General features: G+C 45.7%; 1 protein-coding gene across 24 annotated transcripts in view; it reads right to left on the bottom strand.

Annotated features, from left to right (window-relative positions):
• The window catches only part of KALRN (kalirin RhoGEF kinase), a 621,535-nt gene that overhangs the window by 477,067 nt on the left and 120,148 nt on the right, over positions 1-24,320 (bottom strand). The window contains exon 1 of one of the 24 annotated variants that reach the window (XM_081025717.1): positions 16,656-16,678. The exons of the other annotated variants lie outside the window; for them this stretch is intronic. The gene's annotated coding sequence lies outside the window, so the exon portion shown is untranslated. Of the gene's footprint in view, positions 1-16,655; positions 16,679-24,320 lie in introns of those variants that run through there. 24 annotated transcript variants of the gene reach the window in all.

The following is a 24,320-nucleotide window of genomic DNA, read 5'->3' as shown; positions in this document are numbered from 1 at the left end:
GCCCTTGCATCACGACAATGTACCAGCTCACAGGGCACTGTCCGTGAGGGAGTTTTTAGCCAGTAAACAAATAACTGTATTGGAACACCCGCTCTACTCACCTGATCTGGCCCCCAGTGACTTCTTTACCCGAAGATAAAGAAAATATTGAGAGGAAGACATTTGGAGGACATTCAGGACATCAAGGGTAATAGGACGACAGCTCTGATGGCCATTCCAGAAAAAGAGTTCCCAAATTGCTTTGCAGGGTGGACTAGGCACTGGCATTAGTGCATAGTTTCCCAAGGGGAGCACTTCAAAGGTGACCGTAGTGATATTCAGCAATGAAGTATGGAGCACTTTTTGTACAATGAGTTCGCGAACTTAATTGTCAGACCTTCGTATACCCAAAAGAATTGAAAGCAGGGTCTGCAAGAGGTATTGGCACACCCATGTTCATAGCAGCATTACTCATAACAGTTGAACCATGGAAGCAACCCAAACATCCATCGACAGATGAACGAATAAGCAAAATGCGGTATGTACATACTGGAATATTATTCAATCCTAAAAAGGAAGGAAATGCTAACATGTGCTACAACATGGACGACCGCTAAGGACATGACGCTACGTGAAATATGCCAATCACAAGAAGACAAATACTGTATGATTCTACTTATACGAAGCGCCTAGAGTAGAAAATTGATAGAGAAAGAAAGTAGAATAGTGGCCGCCAGGGACTGGGAGGTGGAGTGCATGGGGGTTATTGTTTAATGGGCACAGAGGTTCCGTTTTATAAGATGAAAAGAATTACAGAGATGGATGGTGGTGATGGTTGCACATGATACATGTATTTTATGCTACAGAACTGTACCCTTAAAAGTTGTTAAGATGGTCAATTTTGTTATGGGTATTTTACCACAATTTAAAAAATTGGCAAAAAAAAGAAGGCTTTTAAAATAATATCTATGACTCATTTGCGAGGCATGCTTCTAATCACCTTTAAAATATTAACTCACACAATCCCATAGAGTTTGCCGCAGCATTTTACAACTGGGAACACTGAGGAATAGAGAAGGGAAGTAACAGAACCAGGACTTGAACCCATGACGTCTGGCTCCAGAGTCTAAGAACCTCAGCACTGTGGTGACCGTCTTCAAGAGGCCAGTGGCACCAAATACCCATGAGTGGTGTCCCCCGCCTGGGCAGTCTACGGGAGGAGCCTTATTCTCGCACTAGTACTGCTATTGCTCAAAGGATTCCTGTCTCGTTGTCTCGGTAGGAACTGCCCCTCAGGGTCCTGTGAATATCCCCCACTGAACACACCCTTTCCTCTGAGGAGGTAACCACAGTAAATAAACTGGGCTCCACAAGCCAGGCGACTCCCCTCTAAGTCACCACTGAAGTGTGACTGATGATGTGACAGTGTCTCTGCCCTCTAACCTGCCTCAGCGGGCAGTTCCCTTGGCCTAGGGGCAGACCCCATAGGCCTGCCCTCAACTGTCTGCTGAACATGCTTAGAAACCTGGTCAAAACAAATATCCAGTAGCCTTGAAAATGAAAGGCAGAGGGGTAGCTGACGGCAGGGGAAGGGCACTGCCACCAGCTGAATGCTGAAGCTGAGATGGGGCGTTCTGGGCAGACACGTGACCCAGGGGTTGTCTTGGGTCTTCTTCGGATCCTCTTCTCCCCCCTCCCTTGGCCGTCTTGTGGGTTTCTGAGATGACTCCCCAGAAAGAGGCAGAGAGCAGCTGGTGCTGTCTGGGCCAGGGACATGCCATGTTGAGACCCCAACCAGAGGAACAGGAAGGAGCACACACTGGAGCGAACACTAAGAGCCAGCCCCACACAGACCTTCCCAGGTCAGACCCACAGCCTGGGAGCTTCACAGCGAAGGGACACGGTGCAGAAGCCCCACAATTAGGAGCTTCAATTAGAGCTTTGAGAGGAACAAGGAAGTGGCAGGGAAGAAACGAAGCCCAAGGAGGTCTCTTTTCTGACAAAGAGAGAAATTCAAGAGTAAGCAGATGTCCTTGGGACAGCTTTGGCTTTGAGCATGAGACGAGCTGCTGGCTGGTGGGTTTCCTGCAGCCTCTCCCCGTGCTTGCAGATGGCCACCCTCTTGCTGCCTCTTTGCCTGGCTGCCCCTCTGTACACACAACCTCTGGTGTCTCTCCCTGTGACCTAATCTCCTCTTCTTATAAGGACACCAGTTTTGGTCTCATTCTAGCTTAATCAGCCTTTTCAAGGCCCTATGTCCAAATACAGTCACATTCTGGGGGTTAGGGCTTCATCAGATGAATTTAGGGGGACACAATTCAGCCCATAGCATCCCATGTACATATAAATATTTAGTAGTTTGGATTTTTCTGCCCCTCTTCCTCATCACTTTCTTTTTCTTTTTATTTATATTCAGTATGAAAATCTTTCATGAGGAAGAACAGCTGTGAAGATGCTGTTTTCGTCAGAACAGTAGAGCAGCTCAAGGAATCCAGGAAGGAAGCGTATCTTCTTACAGGACTGGAGGCCAATCATGAGATGGCTAAAGAGCCAGTAGATGGAACCCAATGGGATTGGGGCACCGGATCCCTCAATCTCCTGGGCCCTTGTCTTGGTTTATACTCTCTGCCTGTGGCAAGCAAATGCTAAGATGGTACCCAGTGAGCCCCACCTCCTGGTTTCGTGCCCTCATGAAATCCCCTCCTTGAGTGTACACTGGCCTAGTGACTTACTTCTTACCTAATAGAATATGGCAAAGGTGATGAGATGTCACTTCTGTGAGTAGGTTACATAAGACAGTGAATTAGATCTTGCTAGAGACTCTCTCTCTCTCTCTCTCTTTCTCATTGGCTTTGATGAAACAAGCTGCCATGTTGGAGGGGCCTACGGGCAAGGAACTGAGATCAGCTTCCAGCCAACAACCAACTAGAAACTAAGGTCCTTAGTCTAGCAACCCTGAGGAACTGCCACCAACCATGAAAGCGAGCTTAACAGTGGGTCTTTCTTCAGTCAAGTCTTCACATGAGACCCAAGCCCTAGGTGACACATGAAAGACCATGAGGCAAAGGACACGTGTCTGGATCCCTGACCCATAGAAACTGTAAGGTAATAAATGTGTATTATTTTAAGCCATTAAGTTTTGGAGTCATTTGTCACACAGCAATTGATAACTAATACACTGCCCTAACTAAAGTCCTCATTCTTCTCCCCAAGTCTTTGCCATCCTATTGTGCTGATTTCTGACCAATTAATATCTTCCAGTATCCACACTGTGTTTAATTCCCTTAGGATAATTTTATCCTGTATATAATTTTCATCAGATTGATTTTGCCGACTGCAAAAGATTGCAGTCACTCTGAGCATTCGTAGGATACTAACTGCCAATGTGGAAACATCCAAACTTAGGTTGGTAATAAGATTCGCATCCCCGATGTACCTCAAGGTCATGGTACCCTGTCCTAAAATACCTGAGGGCACTCGCTTTCCCACCTGACTTAGCTTCTCTTTTCTACTTCTTCCTTTCGTCCCCATCTGAGGAAACATGTTATGCTTCACTATCCATCAGAGGAATCACTTTCTACTATGAACAGTATTTTTACGACACATACATATCCATCCTAGGTCTATCCGTCTGTCTTCTTTATTTCCAATTCTCTCCAAACTAACTCAGGAAAAGATTTTTTTCCCCTCCCCTCTACTTTCTCCTCCCTGCTTTGTTCCGTTTTTGAGCCAAAAATAATTCTAATGATGGATGATGAGTGCAAGATCAGTGCCAAGGATTTATACCTGCGTCAGGAAAAAGGCAGAGCCATTGCATTTTGAAGTAAATTAGCGCTAATAAAGAACAAAAGCCAGCCGAGCCCTTGAAAGCACCCCAAAATCAACGTCAGAGCCTCTACAAAAGTTTCAACCTCCCACCTCATCATCATCTCATTTAACTTAACCTGTTTTTTGTTGTTGTGTTTTTTTTTATCACAAGCAGCTTTCCGGAAAAAAAAATAAAATAGGACATCTCTTCGCTAAGTTTTTTGCTATGCTTACTATGAAAACAATGTTGTTCTCTACTTTTTTCATTGCAAATATATGCTATGTGGTGAGTTATTTTGGGTCTAGCCTGGGACTGTTTAACCATTACGCATAAATGTATTTGTTTGTTTATTTGTTTGTTTTTTAGAAAAGCACAAGCCTAGTTCTGACATCTGACTTATTGATGAAATTTTGAATATAATCCATTTGAAAGTGGGGGTTACAGATCCCAGTAGAGTGAGAAGGGTGTCGTTCATTATAGGAAAGGACGTGAGAATTAGGGGAATGTGCAAACACAGGCAGAGGGCGGGGCAAGCAGAACTGAGAGGAAGGAGAACAGAGAGTGATGAGCTGTGTGGGAAAGAGAAGCAGGGGAGGGAAGTGGAAGGTTGATGATATTTACTGAGTAATATGTGAGGAACACTGAGCTAGAGCTTTCTCTTGTTATTGTACTGAAACCTCCCAGCAATCCTGTGACAGGTCATCTTCTCCTGCCACTTTTCAGATGAGGAGACTGATTCGAGAGGCGATATGACCTGCTCAAGGTCACACAGCTTATAAGTAAGTGGTGGGGGCCAAGATTCCAACTTGGTTCTTTTTGAAGAGTCAGCACAGACCTTCTCGTTACTTTCCAGTGCACCTACTCTTCTTTTTCTAGGTTAAGGAAAAAGAGGAGGTGAACTGTTCCACTTTTCTTGATGAAGGTTGGGGGAAGGAAATGATAAAGCAGAAGAGTAAACTGGCAGGGAAAGTCTAGGGAACCAGAGTCTCCATTCCCCAAATCACGGAAAGTGTGGCTTTCAAGGTAGGAGCTGGAGGACTGCAGATGCTGGGTCTGGAACTGCTCAGGAGGATGCCGAAGGGAAAGCCAGGGTGCTCCTTCCAAAAGCCACTACAGCCTCCCTTGGCAGGTGAGGAAACAGAGCAGCCTTAGCAGAGAAGGTCAAAGGCAAAGCAAGCAGCTGAGAAGAACCACAGCTATGAAATCAAGAAAGGCCGCAGACTCTCATCCCCACCCGCGACCCCAGGGTCCAACTTAGCACTGTCCTACACAGTTTGTGCATACGAGGTGGGACAATTAAGTCTGCCAACTTGTTGCAACGATGTTGCTAACCTTTTTTGATACCAGAGGGATTATTCATTATGAATTTGTACCAACTGGACAAACAGTTAACCAAATTTACTATTTGGAAGTGCTGAAAAGGCTGCGTGAAAAAGTTAGACGACCTGAACTTTTCCCCAACAATTCATGGCTCTTGCATCACGACAATGCACCAGCTCACACGGCACTGTCTGTGAGGGAGTTTCTAGCCAGTAAACAAATAACTGCATTGGAACACCCTCCCTACTTGCCTGATCTGGCCCCCAATGACTTCTTTCTTGGCCTAAAGATAAAGGAAATAATGAAAGGAGGACATTTTGATGACATCCAGGACATCAAGAGTAATATGATGACAGTTCTGATGGCCATTCCAGAAAAATAGTTCCAAAATTGGTTTGAAGAGTGAACTAGGCACTGGTGTTGGTGCATAGCTTCCCAAGGGAAGTACTTAGAAGGTGACCATAGTGATATTCAGCAATGAGGTATGTAGCACTTTTTCTGGGATGCGTTCGCGAAATTAATTGTCAGACCTTCGTATGTTATGGTTGGGGGAAACTGAGGAAGGGGAAGCTGTGGCTTAATGTGGAAGATGCAGCTATGTATCTTGGGCATTTGTTTCTTTTATTTTTATCTATTTTTTTAAAAAAAACTTTTATTTATTTTAAGTGTGTTTTTCCAGGACCCATCAGCTCCAAGTCAAGTAGTTGTTTCAATCTAGTTGTGGAGGGCGCAGCTCACAGTGGCCCACGTGGGGATCGAACCGGCAACCTTGTTGTTAAGAGCACCGTGCTCTGACCAACTGAACTAACTGGCCGCCCTCATTTGTTTCTTTTAAATGTTTGCTCTGAAATAATTATCTTCCTTGTACTGTTTGCTTAGTGTTGTTTAAACATTACCCTTTTAATAAAGAGGTATATTGTGGACCCAACAAGAGGGATATAAAAACTGTGCTCTTTTATCTCAGGCAAACACTGAGATGCCACTACTTGGATGTGCCTGGCCCGGGGGAGCCCAGGACTTGCCTTTCGAAAGAGCCCCCAGGCGGTGGCGATGCAAGTGGTCTAAACCATACTTGAGGAGACACTGGCCTGCACCACGTGGCTACGGGAAAGTCCAACTATTACACAGCAATAGACTGACTAGATTGGGACTGCTCGCTAAGATAGGGGGCTTAGGAAACTGGGAAACTGCAAAGGACAAGAAGAAATTTCTGGGGTACTGGCCCCTAAAATACAATACCTCCAACAACCTTCAAACCTGCTCCTCGACAGCACTTCACGAGCATCTTCTGACCCCTTATGGCCCTTCCCAAGCTTCTGACTCACGTGGAACCCTCACCTCCCTCATACTGTTCCCAATTAATAGTCATTCCTGATATTTTTACTAGACTACTAGGTTATGGTCAAGGTTACCAGGATATTCACTGCCTTTAAAATGCTGCTGAGAGGCAATGAGGGCTTTGTCTGAGTCTGTGTTTGCTTAGTAACGGCCTGGTCCTGAGCGCATGGGAGGTGGCTGGCCTTCTCTAGGGAGGACATATGCAAAGGTCTCCAACCACACATGCCGAGCCACCAGACTCCAGGTGGCATGGAAGGGAAGGGAGCGAGAACAAAGGAAGCCAGTTAGCACAGCTGACCCTACAGTGGCGCCCACCCAGGCATTCTGTCCCCCTCTAACAAGAGAGAGACCACCTCACACCTGAAATCTATGTAAATTTACTAACAATTGTCACCCCAATAAAATTAATTAAAAAAAAAAAAAAAGAGAGAGAGACCACCTCCACCTCTTCTCACGGAAGGTCAGGTGATCTTTACTAAGTGCTCGGAGCCCTGGGGGCCCAGTGGGCCTCTCTGCCCCAGGAGTCTGACAGGAAATCAATCTGCTGTCTTTTGCTTTCTGAGTATGATGGAGTTTGGATCAAATGATCTCCAAGGTCCCTCCTAATGGCCAACACTCTATCACTCCTTTTAGCCAAGGCTTGAGGGTGCCATTTTGGCGTGAGACAGGAGAGAACTGACCTAAAGTTAGAAAACACAGTCACCTCCCAAATTCCCTTGAAAATAAAGGAGAGCAGTGGTATGAATAATCCACAACTGGACCTTATTTTGCATCTGAAGACACTGAGGCCAGACTGGAGAAGCAACTTGCACACAAAGTGACGCCGTTGACGGTTGAACTTGGGTTAGAGCCAGGCCTCCAGGCTTCTGGTGCTTGCCCCCCTCCACTGTTCAGCTCAGCTACCTTTGGCCTGACAGAGGATGCTCTGACTTTTGGCACCAGCAGCTGCTTTAGCCACCGAGGGGCACCTGGTTCCAGCTGATATCCCAAAGAGTCAAAATCCTGAGCACACACCAGTCAGGTTGTGAGGACAGTTGGGTAGCAGAGAGAAGCTAGTCCCAGATTTTATAAGTCACCATAAATGTATCACAATGTGGGTAATCTACGTGGAGGTTACTGAGTGATAAAAATGATCACTTCTCTGAATACCACTGGGGGCTTCTCAGGATGGATTCCCTCATAACTCCAATCGTCCCACTAAATCTTCTCCCTGACACGGTCCTGGGTGAAGTCATGGCTCTAGGAGGTGGAGAGCAACTGAAGATAGTTGTCGTTTTAGAAAGATTGAGCTGAGTGAGCTAGAAAGGAGCAAGGCAGGACCAGAAAAAGAAAGGCCAGTCACGAGGCTTCGGAAGCACCCAGGCATGAGGTAAAAGGTGAGAGAGTGGAAAGGGGAAGTTATAACCGGTGACTGGATCTGAAGACTAAGCTAAGGCAGCCACGGAAGAGAGAAAATCATGAAGGAACTCAGGGTTTAAGTCTTGAGGAAGAGGGGCCAAGTATCTTTAGACACGTTGTACAGGACACTCACACAGAGTCACAGAGTAAGGAGGTAGAGAAAGGTGCCTGAAACCTAAAAGATGTGAGCATGGCAGCCCCATGCGAATGGTTCTGAAGGGCAGCCTGGACGCTCAGCACCACGCCGACTGCTGGGCCTCTGCGTGGATGCGTCTTATGTTCCTAATATTCGGTTCGCACCTTGAGGGCAGAGAATTCGGTATATTGTCATTCCCCGTGCCTCAGTGTACACAGCACGGGCACACGGGAGCATAGGCACCTCCTCTGACTGCACACACTGGCTGGGCCGTGCCTGATGCTGCAGATCCCTACACATTTCACCCGCCACATTAGTTTTCATGACAACAGAAGTCAAGCTGGTCCAGGGCCATGGGCCATTGTCCTGCCAGCTGCCCCCTTCTCGAGGGACGACAACACATGGTCCCCAAAGACTGAGCAGGCAGAAAAGGAAGCCCCTTTGTGGGTTAAACCCTGCCACCATTTTTCTCAATTCTGAAGATGGTGACTAGCTCACGGGACCCAAGCCATCTTCCAAACATGTTTCCTGCCAAGAATTATAGGAGTTGAAAGGAAGAAGAGCTCTGACTGACAAGGGCAGCTGAGAATCTCCAGACCTTATGGGTGAGTCCCTGGCCAAAAACCATTCTACCTGCAGCTGAGGCCACACACACAGGGCCAACGCCCACCTCTGGTTCCCAACCACGTGGCCTTCCTGTCCTTCCCTGGATCCCGGTGCAAAGGCCCACTACCTGCTTTTGCATACCTACCCCTGCAATGAGAACAGCATGCTTTCTTCTTTCTTTCAGGGCTCCTGCTGAGGGCTAAGCAGAAAACTTGACAGCCAAATGCTGATAATTCCTTAAATAGATGCATTCAACTGGAGAGTTCCTGTCACTGAGGAACACATTTAACGTGATGTCTACCTCTTTGCCTTTTGTCTGAGGCAGGAGCCAGCAAAGATGATTAAGGGTGAAGAATGCCTGAGAAAAGTACAGCCCTCCACCACCAACCGGCACCATAAAGCTCCACATCATCAGGTGAGATGGGGGTGCTAGTGTGGTTCACCCCACTCTTGTTCACGTGACAAGGGAGCAGAGGTAGAGAGCCTGAGATCTGGAACAGACCTCAATAACAACATCCTGCATTCACACCAGCACTAAGTCCCCAGAGCACACATGCTAGAACCTTCTACTTCTAGCACGCCTGCAGGCTGTTCTCTTCCTCCCTCTTGTAGGAAAGCTCTCCTTTGGAGACACTCCCTTCCTGGTCAGGGCAGGCCTGCTCTGCAGTGTGAAGGGAGCTGACAGAGACCCAGAACCCGGACACATACGTGGGGGCCTGAGGAAGTCCTGCACTGGTGCCCTTCTCCAGTGAGGCCGCTGCAATTCTGGACTTCTGGACACTTTGCCCAACGGTCTGACATCCTGCAAGAGGAAAAGGGGCCCAGCTGGCTCCAAGGAAGGAAACTGATGGGGGATTTTCTGGTAGAGGGGCCCAGAAGAGACAACCCAAACCTGAGGGGTGATGGGCAGCAAGTAAGCCTTGTGCCTAAAGTGGACAAATGCTGGGCTTTTACAAGTTCCTACCTCACTGTAACAGAAAGTCTGATGGAATATCAGGAACTCCTTGGCAATGAGGAATGGTGGGGCATTTTGTACTTCACAGTATCAATAACAAGATTTACATATCTTCTTCCAAAATTCCTGGACAAACTTCATCTCTGCCTAGCTGGGAATTTCCGAGGCCTCTGCCTGGTCTCTCCAGTTGGTCCTGAGACGTGGCCATTTAAAACAACAGGAAACGTTTGCTCCTTCCATCTTACTCCCTCTTCCCCCAGTTATCACTAGGTCAGGAGGCCAAGGCAAAAACAAATGAAACAGAGGAAGCTTCAACGCAATGGTTTTTTGACCCCTTTATTCCCTTCATCCCCCCAAACTTCAGATCAACCTAAACACCACTTCCACAAGGTATTTCCATTCCCAAAGCCTAAGAGATGATTAGTGTCCACTCCCAATTCTGCCTGCCCTTGGTCTACTGTTCTCCCTTCCATTCTGGGACTCTCATGTCCATAAACTAAATATAGACCATGACGTAGGCTCTGCTCTCTTTCTAAATTTACGTTTTTTCTGTATCAAATTTATTTTAGCCATTATAAAAGCGATACAAAAATAGACATAGGAAATAAAAGGACTTAATGTCTCAACCCCATTCTCCACATATTAATTATATTTTTAATGCATTTCCTTCTAGTCTACTTGCTGTGCATTTTTCCTTCCTTCACCCTCCCACCCCCGTTCACCTGGATCAGACACCCTTGTTCCCCAGCTATGTCACTTACTAGTTTTATGACCTTGGACAAGTCACTTACTTCATCTCAATTTCCTGGGTAGACTGATGATGGGGGGAAGCAGACTGTGGCAACTCTGCTCATTCCTATTACACCTGCTTTCCATTAAACTCTTTCACTGAGACCCGATCAGTCAAAAAGGAAATAGGATTCAATTTATAAAAAATCATGTGACACAACTTTTCTGGAACGCCGCTATCATATCCCAGGAGGTAGGTCCCTCAGAGCATGGAATGGTCTTACTCCATCACTTCCTATGAATGACAACCGCCCCAGCACACAGGAAGCACTGATGCATTGTGTTGAGAGGGTTAAGAATAATCCCCAAAACTGTCCCTTACTGTGCACCTACTACATGCTAAGAATTCTTCCAGGCTCTTGGCAATTTTTTTTCAATCCTAATCTCAACAAACTTGCAAAACAAAATACTGATCCTCATTCTACAGATAAGGAAAGCTAGGTTAAAAGGTTTGCTCAAGACCTCAGATCTAAAAGGCCCAGGGTCTAGGTCTTCTGCAACTATCGTCCTGAACCATGGTCTGATATTCTGTGCAGCATGTCTGGCCACTCTATTCAGTATGTAAGCAGCATTTCTTATCGTCAAGAGCAGACTTTCTGGCTGTTTTTCTAAAACTTCCTCCTCTGGCCTTTCCGCAGGGGACCAGGATTAGCGAGGTGGATCCATCCTGACCTTCCCTGGCCATAGCAATCAAGGTAGAATAACACGGGAAGACCCGCAGAAACTCATGACCTTTTGGCCAGGGTGCTCAGGTAAAGTGAAGGCTCGGGGTGGGACAGGCTTGATTCAGGAGATCTGAATGAGAAGCTCGAGCTCATTCTGCCCTTGGAGTGGCTTCTAATTACTCCTGGAACATCACACCCATTGCTGAATGAATGACACCTCACATCAACCACAGAAAATAGGTACACCCATGTTATGAACCAGGAAAATAAGATTCAGAGAAGTCAAAGAACCTACTCAATGCCCTATAGCCATCACTGCTAAAGCTGAACTGGCTGAACTCAGGTTTGTCCAACTCCCAAACTCATGCTTTTCTTCTCCACCAAGCTGCCTTCCTTCCTAGTATCCAAAAATGTACGGAGCGAGCACACGTTTTTTGGGGAAGGATGCTTAGGACACCCATCAGAATCTTTCCCAGAACCCCCAGAAAGATGATTTTATTCATGGACCCTGATGGCAACTGCTTGCAGTTATTAAACCATCTGCCTGAGAATCCAAATTCTAATTTGATCTCCACAGGCAGGAATTCCTCAGGGAACATGTAATTTAAAGTTAAGAGGGGGTCAGAGAAACAGAAGTCGATCCATGATGGATTGTTTACAAAGATGGCCCCATCGAGTCCTTCCATCCATGTGTGCATGTTCCTTCCCAGTGGGACTTTGCCTCTCCTTCCAACAGAGGTGAAGTCTGTCTTCCTACCCCCTAAGTCTGGGCTTGTCTGACACTTGCATTAACCAAAAAAAAAAAAAAAAAATACAGCAGAAGAGACACTTGATTTCAAGGCCTTGACTTCAAGAGGTCTTGCCGCTTCTATTCTCATCCTCTTGGAACACTTCTGCCATCATGTCAGGACACTCAGTCTGGTCTTCTGGTGGATGAGATGCCAAAGATAAACAGAGAAGTACCCAGCTGACAGGCAGCACCAACAGCCAGACATATGAATGAAGCCATCTTACGCCACCCCGCCCCAGTCAAGCTTTCATCTGACTACAGCTACGTGAGTGACCCCAGGTGAGACCAGAAGAACCACCCAGCTGATCCCAACCCAAATGACTGACCCATAGAATTGTAAGCAAATAAACCATTGTTTTAAGTCTCTAAGGTTTGGGGATTTTGTTACACAGCAACAGATCACTGATATATGTTCCCTTTGCCTCTGGTAACACTTCCCTCACCTACTCTGCCCAGCAATACGCACCCACCTACCCAGTGCGGAATCTTCCTTAATTCCTACCAACCCCTGTGTAGGACTTCTCTCAGACGTTGTTCCTGATAATCACTTTCATTCTGTATACAGTGGTACCTTGGTTTTTTAACATAATCCCTTCCAGAAGACAGTACGAGTTCTGAAACGTTCAAAAACCGAGGAACGGTTTCCCCATAGAAAGTAATGCACAATGGATTAATCCGTTCCAGACCTTTAAAATCAACCCCTAAAACTGCAAATTTAGCATGAATTTTACTATCTAATGATACCATAGAGCCATAAAATTTACGGTGTTCGTAAACCGAAATGTTTGTCAACAGAGACGTTTGAAAACCGAGGTATCACTGTACATGTACGCAGTGTATCCTACCAGCCCCGCACTACCCTGGCAAGCATAGGGGATTCATAAGTGTGTAAGCTGAGGACTCTCCCCTCAGTGAACTCACGGTATTACAGACGTCCATAACCCAATTCCCAGTACAACAGCAACACAAAGTGCAACGTGCGGTGCACAGGTGAGCCGGGCTCCACAGCATGTGCACCCGGTGGGCAGAAGTGTGAATAAACGGACAACACAGAGAAAAGTGGTTGGGGGTCCAATTCCTCAAATCAACTTACAGAGGATTACTCCAGTGCACAAATCCACCACTTTTAAGAGCAGGGCTGGCATAAAGAATATGGGAACTGAGGAAGATTGTAAAGGATATTTCAGACGAGGCATCTGATATGGCTCATGGCCTGAGAGGCTCTCCAGGGTCTGAGAAACCCCAAGACTGGAGCCAGGTAGCACATACAGTTTTCGACTGCGTAAAGAAGAGCCACACCCAAGAGTTTCACCAGGGTTCATACCAATGGGAATTGAGAGACTGATTAACCAATGTATAGCTTCTCTGTGTGTTCTCAAGAGGAAAATGTCTCCTCTCATATATCAAGCGGTTGGTCATAGTCAGCAAATCCCTGTTGCCTTCTAAAAGAATTCCAAACTCCTTAACCTGATTTTTAGGGGCTCTCTATGATCTGTGCTAAACTCAGAGCTGGAACTCTAATCCCAGCACTGACTTACTTATTCACTCTGAGCAAGACTCTTCCTGTCCCTGAGTCTGTTTCTTAATATGCAACACCAGGATTTTTACATGCATAGATCACGGGATGTTATGAAAAAATGACATAACAAAGTGCGTGGCATTGTCCTGGCACACAATGAGTGTTCCCAAAATGTAAAATTCCTTCCCAGTGGTTCGATGGCCCCCATCACACTCAGAGAAAAGAGATTCCTTCAGAGAACAGTCTGTGAGATGCCAGGGAGGAGGCAAACATTCCTTGGGATCAAGGCATATCCTGAAGCTTGAAGTAGTTGGTAAGGGTCCAGAGGGATGGACTGGATGCTCTCGTTGTCATTTGTTTTTGTTTTTTACTGCATATCCCAACTACATCCACACAGCAATCAGGCAGCTAACCAAGGCTTTGTAAAGATATTTTCTGAGAAAGGAACGCTGAAACACCCTTGGTTGAGTTTTAACCAAGCCAACCCTTGTCTCAGACTTAACTTCATAACCAATGATGGGCATTCGCTCTTGTTCTCAGAACACTGGTTCCATGTTAAGACTATTCTCACCTCCTTCTCCAGTTTCTTGAGAGGGAAAAACCCTCTACTCCTAATTTCCTTAGTTCTACTCCAGTAAGGCATCATCCCCCCCCCACACACACACACATCCAAGCCTACTGAGAGTCCCAGAGAAAATCAGCCCTCACCTCTTCCCCTCCCTGCTCCCCTATTGACAAGCACGTCAGTCCACTGTTGATTATACTCCTTCCCTGTCTCTCTCTCTCACACACACAGATACACACTCATATTCTATAGTAAGATGGGAAACCAAACTGACAGAACTAAATCTCCATCAGAGATCAATCGATAGCACTGACTAGAGCAGCATTTCACCGGAGGCGCCAGCGAGCCACAGGGAGCCTCCGCCCCTCCCCCTAGAAGTGCAGACTGCCCTTCCATCAATCCCTGGTAATCTACCGCACAGGTATGAACCCCTGTCCAATAGAGCCCCAGCTGGGGAGAAACGACAGCTGCTAAAGTGTCAACCACTGGCTCAGGGTTGAAGAGAACTAGGCTCCTTCATATCTGTGGGCCCTTATCCTACAGGGAGGGCCCCCCTGACCCCGTAAGCCAAAGCCACCCCTATCCCTACCATCTCATTCTAACAGCCCAGAGAACTCACATACAAAGTGGAGTGGTTCCCAGTCTCCGAGCGTGGACTCCCCATAGTTACTCCATGTCTCCCATTTAAGTCACAGCATTGACCCCTCATAAACAGAACGGAAATAATGTAAGTGACTCAATGTGCCAAGCCCTCTGCTTGGTCTTTACACACGTGTTCATCATTCATTCCTATAACATCCCCTGTAAGGCATTAGTATTTCCATTTTACATATAAATAAACTGAGGCTAAAAGAACCCAAAGATAACACAGTCAATAAATAGGATTTGAATCAAGGTCCAGGTAGCTCAAAGTCCACGACTTTCTACCCAAGAGTCAACGGAGGTGTACTCTCTCAGCATGTAGTCTAAATATGCCTGCCTGCGCTTGGGTGTTCGTCCACCCAGGATAGCGTTTATGCCTCAGTCTCTGGTTTCCTATAGCTCCAAGCACAGTGCCATGTTTGGACATAGTGTTGACAATGGTGCTGGATGCAGTTGCCTTCCAAATCATTCCCAGAGTTCTTCTCATCCATCAGAGGCCCCCTGAGACCTAACCCAAACCAGAAGGCATGAGAACATACTCGTAGTTGCCACATTCACCAAAAGTGGTGCCTTTTCTACAATATTTAACAGACCATGTTGTCACAACAAGAGTTAAGACCATGATGAAAAGACATGAGAGGAAGTAAAAGGAAAGCCAGACCAGGAGATATGCAGAGAGGGTAGACAGGGTCACCTGTTCTATCATCTCACTCTGCACCTGGGAAAGAAGATTGCACCATGAAGCCTCTTCCTACGGAGCTTCCCCTAGTTTTCAAACCTGGCTGAGTCCCTGATCCAGGCCATCTTCTTGACTCTTACCGCCACTTTGGGGGCTCCCTGAAAGCCTAGGTGAACACAGTTCTCCCTAGCAGAAGCCTGCTTTCCATGCTCTTCCCTGAACTCTCCCACATTCTCTCAAATCCAGGTTCCCAGAGCTTAGACAAGGTAAAGAATCAGTTACCCATGGCAACCAAACCCCACTGCTTCAAATCCAACTTTACTTTGGCCTGGAATCAAAGAGGAGCCAGGACAAGTTGCCTTTGTACCTAATGCATTCACTTTATCATGCCGTACACTCATGTAACTCTTCAAGTTTTCTAAGGGCTTTCCAGTATCATCTCATCATCTCTTAAAGCCTGCTGCAGTTCTTGAGGTGAATGACAATGTCCTCAGGCAGACAGGAACTCCTTGCAGTTGTTTTGTCTTTCACCATCAGCCTCAGAACCTCTGGGAAGCAAAAGGCTTTCAGCAAAAGAAGAGCAGGAATGTGATCTCCCCAACACAAAGCTGCAGAATCACTCAGCCTTAGAGACGGATGGAGACCTAGCAGCTCTCTAACTAGACGTCTCTCATCCTTAGCAAGGGTGCCCTCTGAGCATTGTCCAATAGAACTTTCTGTGAAGATGGAAATGCACATATCTGCTCCTCTAGTACGTTCCCCCACAAGCCATATGTGGCTACCCATCACTTGAAATGTAGCTAATGTGACTGAGAAGCTGAATTATTTTAACTTTAATAGCCACGTGTGGCTAGTGGCCACTGCATGAGACCACACAGCTCTACAGCATCCCACCCCGACCTGGCTGCCATGGTACTTACTGCCTCAACCTGCTCGATCATGTCCCACAGACGAAAGAGTGTCATAGAATTTTACACAGAGGGTGCCTGGCCTGTATGTTCAAAGAATCCCGTGATGAAAAAGCTAACTGAAGACAAAAAGCTTTTGTCTACAGTTTAGATGTTGATCATTTCCATAACAAAATGCTTACAAATTCTTACAGACTGAGCAAGCTGGACACAGAGGAGTTGCTAAAGACCAGCTAATTCAATGCCTTTATTTTATAGATGGGAAAAGACTTGTTACCCGTTTCTCCTCAGGTTATACCTGACAAAGCCCACGTTCTCTAGGGAGTCCTGTTTCTGACAACCTTCCCTGTTATTCTCTATCCCCGGGCAAGAGCCAAGCTGAGGAGAAGAAATTCTATCTGTCACCATCCCCATCAGTGACCAATCTCCTCCTCATCGATTTCACAAGGGCCCATCGGTCTGGGGGAAACTGAGGGAAAGAGCTAAGGGAGCTCCGGGCCAGACTCAATGCAGAGCCCTGCAGCTCCTCTCTCGTCCCTGCCCACCTTCCACCCTCACCTGTCCAGTCACCTATTTGGAAAGCCTTCAAACTTAATGTTCCAAAAAACATCTGTTTTCCTCTCATATGAGCTCAGAGCGGTGGTCTCAGTTTAAATTTGGGGCTTCCAGGCAAAACTGATTCCCAGAAGAATCTCTTTCCTTTTGTTATTTGCTGAATGGGTCCCTGGAAAGAGGAAGCGCCCAGTGGTGTAGGTCCTAGAAATAAAGAATTTGAAGTTAAGGAGAGACAGAATCTAATTTTCTTATAAAAAGAAAAATATATTTGCGTCCTCTTGTTTTTTTAAAAAAAAATCTAGAAATTAAGAATGCAAATGTCAAATATATGGTGATGGAAGGAGAACTGACTCTGGGTGGTGAACACACAATGGGATTTATTGATGATGTAATACGGAATTGTACACCTGAAATTATGTAATTTCATTAACAATTGTCACCCCAATAAATAAATTAAAAAAAAAAAGAATGCAAATGTACGTTGGCCTGAGTTTTATTAGTGTTAGAGATCTTCGGTCATATTGTTTGTTAAGGAGAAATGTCTGTGACATACAATGATTCATTCCTCAAATCCTTACTGACACCTTCTTTCCGTCACTATGCTAGGCATACCATCATCTTATAGGGGAGACAACACTCACCCACTCAATATCTACTGAGATCTCACTAGACCAAGAAAGTGCCTACCTTCACTGAACTTACGCACCAGTAACGGGAGGCGTTCAATAATCATGTGTACAAAATAATCATTTCAGAGAGCGTAAATCCTAAAAGAACATACAAGCAGTAGGACACAGCATGACGGGGCAGGGTGGGGGGGGTGCTACTTTGGCTAGGCTGCTCAGGAGAGGCTGCTTTTAAATAAATGACATTTGACCTCAGGCCTGAAAATTGGGAAACGGGCAAATGAGAGGATGAGGGAAGATGCCCCAGGTGGAGGGAACAACGTGTGCAAAGGCCCTGAACTGAGAACAAGCCTGACCTATTTTAGGAACAGAACACTGGTAAGGCTGGAATAAAGTGAATATATGAGAAATGCCAAAAGAAGAGACCTGAGAAAGAGGCCGGTCTGGATTATGCAGAGCCTCCTAGGCCAAGGTAAGAGGTGTGGATGTCATTCCTAGTACAATGAGAAAGCACAGGGAGGTTTAAGCATGAGAGAGATACGATCAGATTTATTAATATAAATGCATACGATAATGGATAAAATATTTACGATACAGGAAGATGGCTGCAAAGCAGGCCATTGCAAAGAATTATAGGAACTATGGCAATAAAGAAACCTGCACTGCAGGAAGGGGGTGAAAAAAGACTAGCCTTTTGGGATGGTGGCATTCCCGGCCATAACAGTAGATGCAAAAATGTGGAAGTATGAAACGATACACAGGAAACATGGTGGCACATTGGAAGGGACCACAGGTAGTCAGCATGAAGGACAAGTAGGTTCAAGCCATGTGTGGGAGGGCTTTATATGCCAGCCTTGGGAATGACATTTATTTTGCAGACTACTGGTTCTTAACTTGGCTCTTAAAAATACTGGTACCCAAACCCACCTCGGACCAACTATATCAGAACTTCTGAGGTGGCTGGTGTATCTAAAAGCACTCCAAGTGATGTTTATGCAAAACCAGGGTTGAGAACCACCCCTCTAGGCAAAGACTGAGGGGTGCTGAAGGGTCTGACATGAGCAGTCACAATTATTTATTTTCCGTAACAAATTTGCTTTTCTAAAGGTTCCATCAACAAAACGAAAAGACATCCTACTAAATGGGAGAGGATATTTGCCCATGATACATCTGAAAAGAGGTTAATATCCAAAATTTATAAAAAACAAAACTCATACAACTACACACACAGGCACACACACACACACACACACACACACACATCCAAGCAATCCAATTAGAATACAATATTTTTAAAGTCCAATATATTCAGGCAATGATGACAAATGAATTGCCAATATTTGCACTGGAAAGTTTTGAACACTGTTGCACAGAGTCACAAGTTTCCAATCCTCCTGAACTCTGGCTCTCTTAACAGTTTATGAGACATCTAGAAACTTCCAAAGAGAAGAAACCATCAGCAGTACCGAGTTGATGGATTTGAGAGCCAGAAGGGTATTCCAGAGAAGCCCCGCTTATTTTACAAATATAAAAAGAGACGCCAAGAGAGGGACCTGGACAAGGCCAAAGTGACTGAGGGGTAGCAGAAAACACAGACTGGAACCCAAGCTGCTCTGCTACGCCATGCTGCTGCTTGTTTCTTACTCAAAGAAGAAAAGCCATCCTAATGTTGGGACTTGGCATTTTTCACAATGTTCAGCAGATCGTGAAAGAGCACTTAATTTTAGAAGAGACATATGAGAGGAAAAGGACGGAAAATAAAAGTCCAAACTAATGAGAGACAGTTTTGGGCACACAGAACTTTATTTTTCAGGTTATCCCCTTAGTTAATGACCTTTAATGTCACTGCTTCTTCTGATGCTCTATTTTGATATTTCCATAGGCTTCTGTCCCTGAGAATTTATTCAAAGTAAGACAAGTTTTCTACAGGTTAGTAATTCTTTTCAAGGCACATATTTCAAGATGTAGACCCACGTGTTTCTCTAGACTCCAGGAGATGGAAGATTTGGAAGCAAGAGACACAGAAGAAAGGGTCCTTTCCCCATGCTGCAGGCTGCATTTGCAGGATAGAATCTCTGAGGATATTCTGAGTCTATACTTGGAAATACCTTTCCAACACTGAAGGCTGAAATACGCTGCACACTTTATAGGCATGCCAGGCAAATGTAGCAGCAGTGCCATCTGCATTTATACTGCCACCTTTGAGCTTGGGAGCCAAGATGCATGCAGCAGCAATGGCCAACCATGTGTTTCTTCTCCATTTCTCGATGAAGCGGTCCACTCAACTTTCCTCTGGACAAGTAGGGGGAAGTGCACTGCGATTTCAAATGTCAGCTGCATTGATTTGAAACAGAGGTAAGGGACACTCAGCCACAGTCACTGTCCAGTCTGGATGTGGCAATAGGTATCGCGACTGACCGTACATTTAAGTGTGTGAGCTCTACAGTGAATCCCAAAGACGGTGCTTCCTGCGCCTCAGAATTACCACAGAGGTGATCAAGCTCAAGGTGGATTATGTGTCAGCTATGAAGCTATGACCATCCCCCGCAGGAGCACATGTTGCAATTGAGTCCACAGAAACAGTGGCTTGGCCAAGGTTTGGTCATGGAGAGATGGAAGGAAATCCTCAGGCATTAAAAATGAATCAGGTGGCCCAGGAACAAGACTATGGACTGGGAAGCTCTGGTAGAGGAGCACAGAGGCTGGAACTGGGCCCCGAGTGAGCCTGGAGGTGGAAAATAGGAGGTCCATGGTCAAGGGACGGTCACTTCTGACTGGAAAGGGGCCGCGCTCATCAGGACAGTCATAGGTGTGCTCTCTTCGGCCAAAACTTTCTCAAATTGTCTTGGGGATATTCTCAGAATAGATCCAGAACTCGATCACTATCTGGGATAGAGATAAGGGCTCCCGGAACTGGGTTATCTTGCCAAGCTGTGAAACTACACTTTACACTCCTTTGAGATCCTCAGATATTACTTTTTTGAATAACTTTTTTATTTTGTTTTAAACTCCCAAAAGGACATCACACTCCACATTATCTAGGTTTTTTCCACTGCCTCTCAGTGTCTTTTATAGACTTACCCAATTTCTTTTCAACGCCTGAGTAAAGGTCCTAAAATAGTTCAGTGTCCTGTTGTGATATTTATACATTTCTTCCACCTTTATATCATTTCTTTTTACTTCTTATGCAGCTCAAATTCTAGAACCTCTTAGGTGTTTTAGAACCTATGTTGCTCTTCTGTTTTTCTGGAGTGCACCCAACTGATAAACATCTATAAAGAACAATAAAAAGTATCTTTAATGTCACCAACAGATTTAGGCTACAGGATGATGAGGACGTGTTCTCCAAATTGCTTTCACATCACTTGCAAGGTGACTTGTCAAAACAAATCTTTTATCACCTCTTTTCTATAAGACTTCCTGTACTCCATACATGGTGGTTCCCTTCTACTGTGAATGCTCTAGCACACACAAGCTGATTCAAGTGTCATTATCATGCAGTCCACGGTTCCTTCCCTCTGGGTGAGTGGTCAACCATCCATCAACGAGTCCAGCAGAACATGCTCAGTCTTCATGGATGTTTCCATTGCCCAACCATCCTCACCCTAAAGGGGTTTGCTGGGAGTGCCTTCTGGCCCTGGGGCCGGTGTGCACAGGAAACCCGGCAATGCCCATGTTCAGTCCCTCAGACCAGCATGCCAGGAAAACACAGTGCTGTTTTTTTTTTTTTTTTTTGGACCCTTCTCATCCTCAAATGTCATCTTCTCTAAGATGTGTTTTGAATACAGCTAAGGAGATCGTGGGTAGTTTGCATTTGTTTCCTGTGTGGTCCGGATGAGGACGCAGTGCTTTCAGACACAGCAGCAGCAGGAATGAGGGAACCGGAGTGCCTGAAGGAGGTACGGGTGTTATCTCCATCATGCACCTTCGCTCACTCATGAAGAACCGTTTAGTGCAGCAAACACGTTCCACACGGGAACACGCACTCTGTCGCCCTCACCTTCTTTAGACACGCTTATTTCCTTTGATGGCATTTGGAAGTCATGCTGCTGCTTCTCCTTTGGAATAACCTGCAGTGAGCAAGGGCTTCATGTGCAGAAAGGAGCTTCCATTTTGCTAAGGAGAAAACGGACAAAAGTGTAGTTAGTGCCTCTATTTCTAGAGATTCTTCTCCATTGTATGTAAGTCTGATAACAGCCCCTTCAGAGGACACTCAGCAGGATCCCAGCTCTGAAGACCCCACCTCAGGAGTAAGGCTGGGTGTTGGACTTTACATCAGAGCAGGGATTCACAACAATTCAAATATAATTTACATACATTATGGAACTCTGCCACTGATCATACAATAGACTATACTATTCAGAGCTTAGATCAATTTAAACTCTTACCTTTTAGCGAGGAGACACTGCTTTTTTCTTTGTCAGTCTCAAAGCGAAGGCCACAAGGAGCTGGTTTCCAACTTCCTTCCAACTCCTACACCCACACTGGCTCTTACTCCTGCCTCTCCTGACCACACAAGGCAGTGAGCTCCTTGTTTTATGATCTCCTCAGGTTCCAGAGAGTATCCACTACACCCAGACTTCTAAGGCCTAGTGAGGAGAACTGGAACTTATCCTCCAACCTGTGGAGCAAAATTTAACAAGGAGAAGCACACAAGGCAGGCGCTGATGTTTCCCCACCCCCAACTCCCTCTCGGTAACGGGCAGCCTGTCCTGAAGGCAAAAGTGCATGTAGCCATTACAGCTGAGAGCTGCGTCTCCCTCTGGACTAGACTCAAAATTGCCAGACACCCCAGGCAGTTCTACATTAAAGAGTGTTCTGCATCATTTTCAGAGATGATTTAGAGGAGGCGCAATACGGGTTCCAATATTTGAACACAAAACCTTAAACAGTTCATTTTGTGCTAAAATGAAACAATTTCTCAATCCCAAAGATGTCCATCTTTCAGTCCCTTTCGAAGTTCTTTTCTGGGCCTTCAGCCTGTGGAGATTCTTCAGAAATGGAGAGGCCGTCAGGAAGCACTTATGCCTATGGTTCTGACCTTCAGAAGCAGTTTGGAGCTAAGGAAAGGATATAACTGGGAAGTGAAGCTGCAAGGCTTTGACGTAGATGCCCACAGGCGTGGAGAATGAAATGCTGTGAGAGGCGTGCAAATAGTTCTCATTTTGGGGAGCCAAGTCTAGGCCAGAGGACCAGAGTCTATGATAGCGCAGGATATTTTTGAAGTGCAGGAGGCCACATGAGACTTGCACGTTTCTGTGCTATAGATGCAAATCTATTTCTGCCCCAAACCCCTGGGATAAAGAGTAAATTGGGAACCAAAGGGAAGGAAGAAAGAAAGAGCAGTGCTGAGGGGGAAACATCACCTTGAGGCCAAGGCACAGCTGGCAAGGCGATCTCAGATCACATGTTATTAAGTATAGTGTACACTTCGTTTCAATTCCAGTTATTGTTGTCTAATTTACCCCCTTCCGCGGTGCCTTCTAGAGCCATCCTAAAGCAAGAACAATGACATATTGTGATAGTTGAGTCCTAGTAAATGGGGCTACTTCCTCACAATGACTGCAAATATGAGCATTCACCACAATCGCCCTGTTACATCCAGAGGGTCAAGGTTACTTGAATATCAGCTTTGTCCAGTATTTACACTACTTTGTTTCTTGAGGAAAGGTGCTTGTAATTTTTTTTATGGTGGTAAAATATGCATAACATTTAGCATTTTAACCATTCTTAAGTGTACATTCCCATTGTCATGCTGCCATCACAACCATCCATTTTCAGAACTTTCCATCATCCCAAACTGAAACTTGCACTACTTTTCACACAGTCTACGAGCCACCCCAGAACACCAAAGGATGAGGACTAGATCTAACTTCCTGTTCGGTCCTGGGAGGACTCTCAAATACAATTTAAGGTTCACAAAGTGTTCTTCCTCGAGGTTCTCATCAACCTCCTATTCCTCCTGTAAAAGGCAGAAGACCAAGGCCAGGAGAGGGGGACAGACTTGCCCCAATAGAACAGTGACCATGCCACCACTAACAGTAAGAAGGAGGAAGAATACCCTCCACGGGCAGAGCTGCCTCTTGCCCCAGTCTCCGCTTTCTGGGATTCCTGTGTAGGGGAAAATGGCCCAAACAGCCTGGTGGCCCAGAAAAAGAAGGCAGTTCTCTGACATATGACTCACTGCAAAAGCCAGCTTGGGTAATTCAGCACTGACTCTGCTCTCCTTCTTCACTTGTATCAAAGCAAACCCACATCCCATCCACTTTTCACAAAATCACCATGGCACACTCCCCATCACCCTCCTCTTTGCCCTCTTCCCAAGCACACACCTCTTCTGATTATCACTTTAACCAGATTTCTTCTGCATAAAAATGGGAGCAACCAAGAGATCCTGCCTGGTGTAGGATGGCTCTATGCACAACTTCCCATCATGCCCCAAGTGCTTCACAAGCCAGCCACCCTCATCCCGGTGACCAGGAGCTTCCAAGAGTCGATTTGCTCCTGGGTAGTTCTTGGCAAAATTGTACCATGAATCACAAGTGCAATCTTCTTACCACAATTAGAACCACAGTGCTGAAAACACAGAGAGATATACTGTCACCCAAGCATTAGATCCCCTGAATTTCTGATATATGCGCCCTAGTACACACTGAACCGCATTGTATTCGTTTCCTAGATTACCATAACAAATTATAACAAACTGGATGGCTTAAAACAATAGAAATTTACTCTCACAGTTCAGGCCAGAAGTTCAAACTCAAGGTGTCAGCCCCTAAAGGCTCTGGGGAAGAATGCTTCCTGCATCTTCCCAGCTTCTGATGCTTAATCCGGGGGTTCCTGGGCCTGTAGCTACCTCCCTCTTCTCTGCTTCCTCTCTCTGTGTCCTCTGCTCTTCTCATAAGGACACCACTCACTGGATTTAGGGTCTATCGTAATCCAGCATGACCTCATTTTACCTTATTATATCTACAAAGAAACTATTTCCAGATAAGGTCACATTCTGAGGTTCCAGGTAAACATGAGCTTTCAGAGGACACTT

The sequence above is a fragment of the Rhinolophus hipposideros genome (genome assembly GCF_964194185.1).
Source record: "Rhinolophus hipposideros genome assembly, chromosome: 2".
Classification (NCBI taxonomy): Eukaryota; Metazoa; Chordata; class Mammalia; order Chiroptera; family Rhinolophidae; genus Rhinolophus; species Rhinolophus hipposideros.
This window is presented reverse-complemented; position numbering and strand designations above follow the sequence as displayed.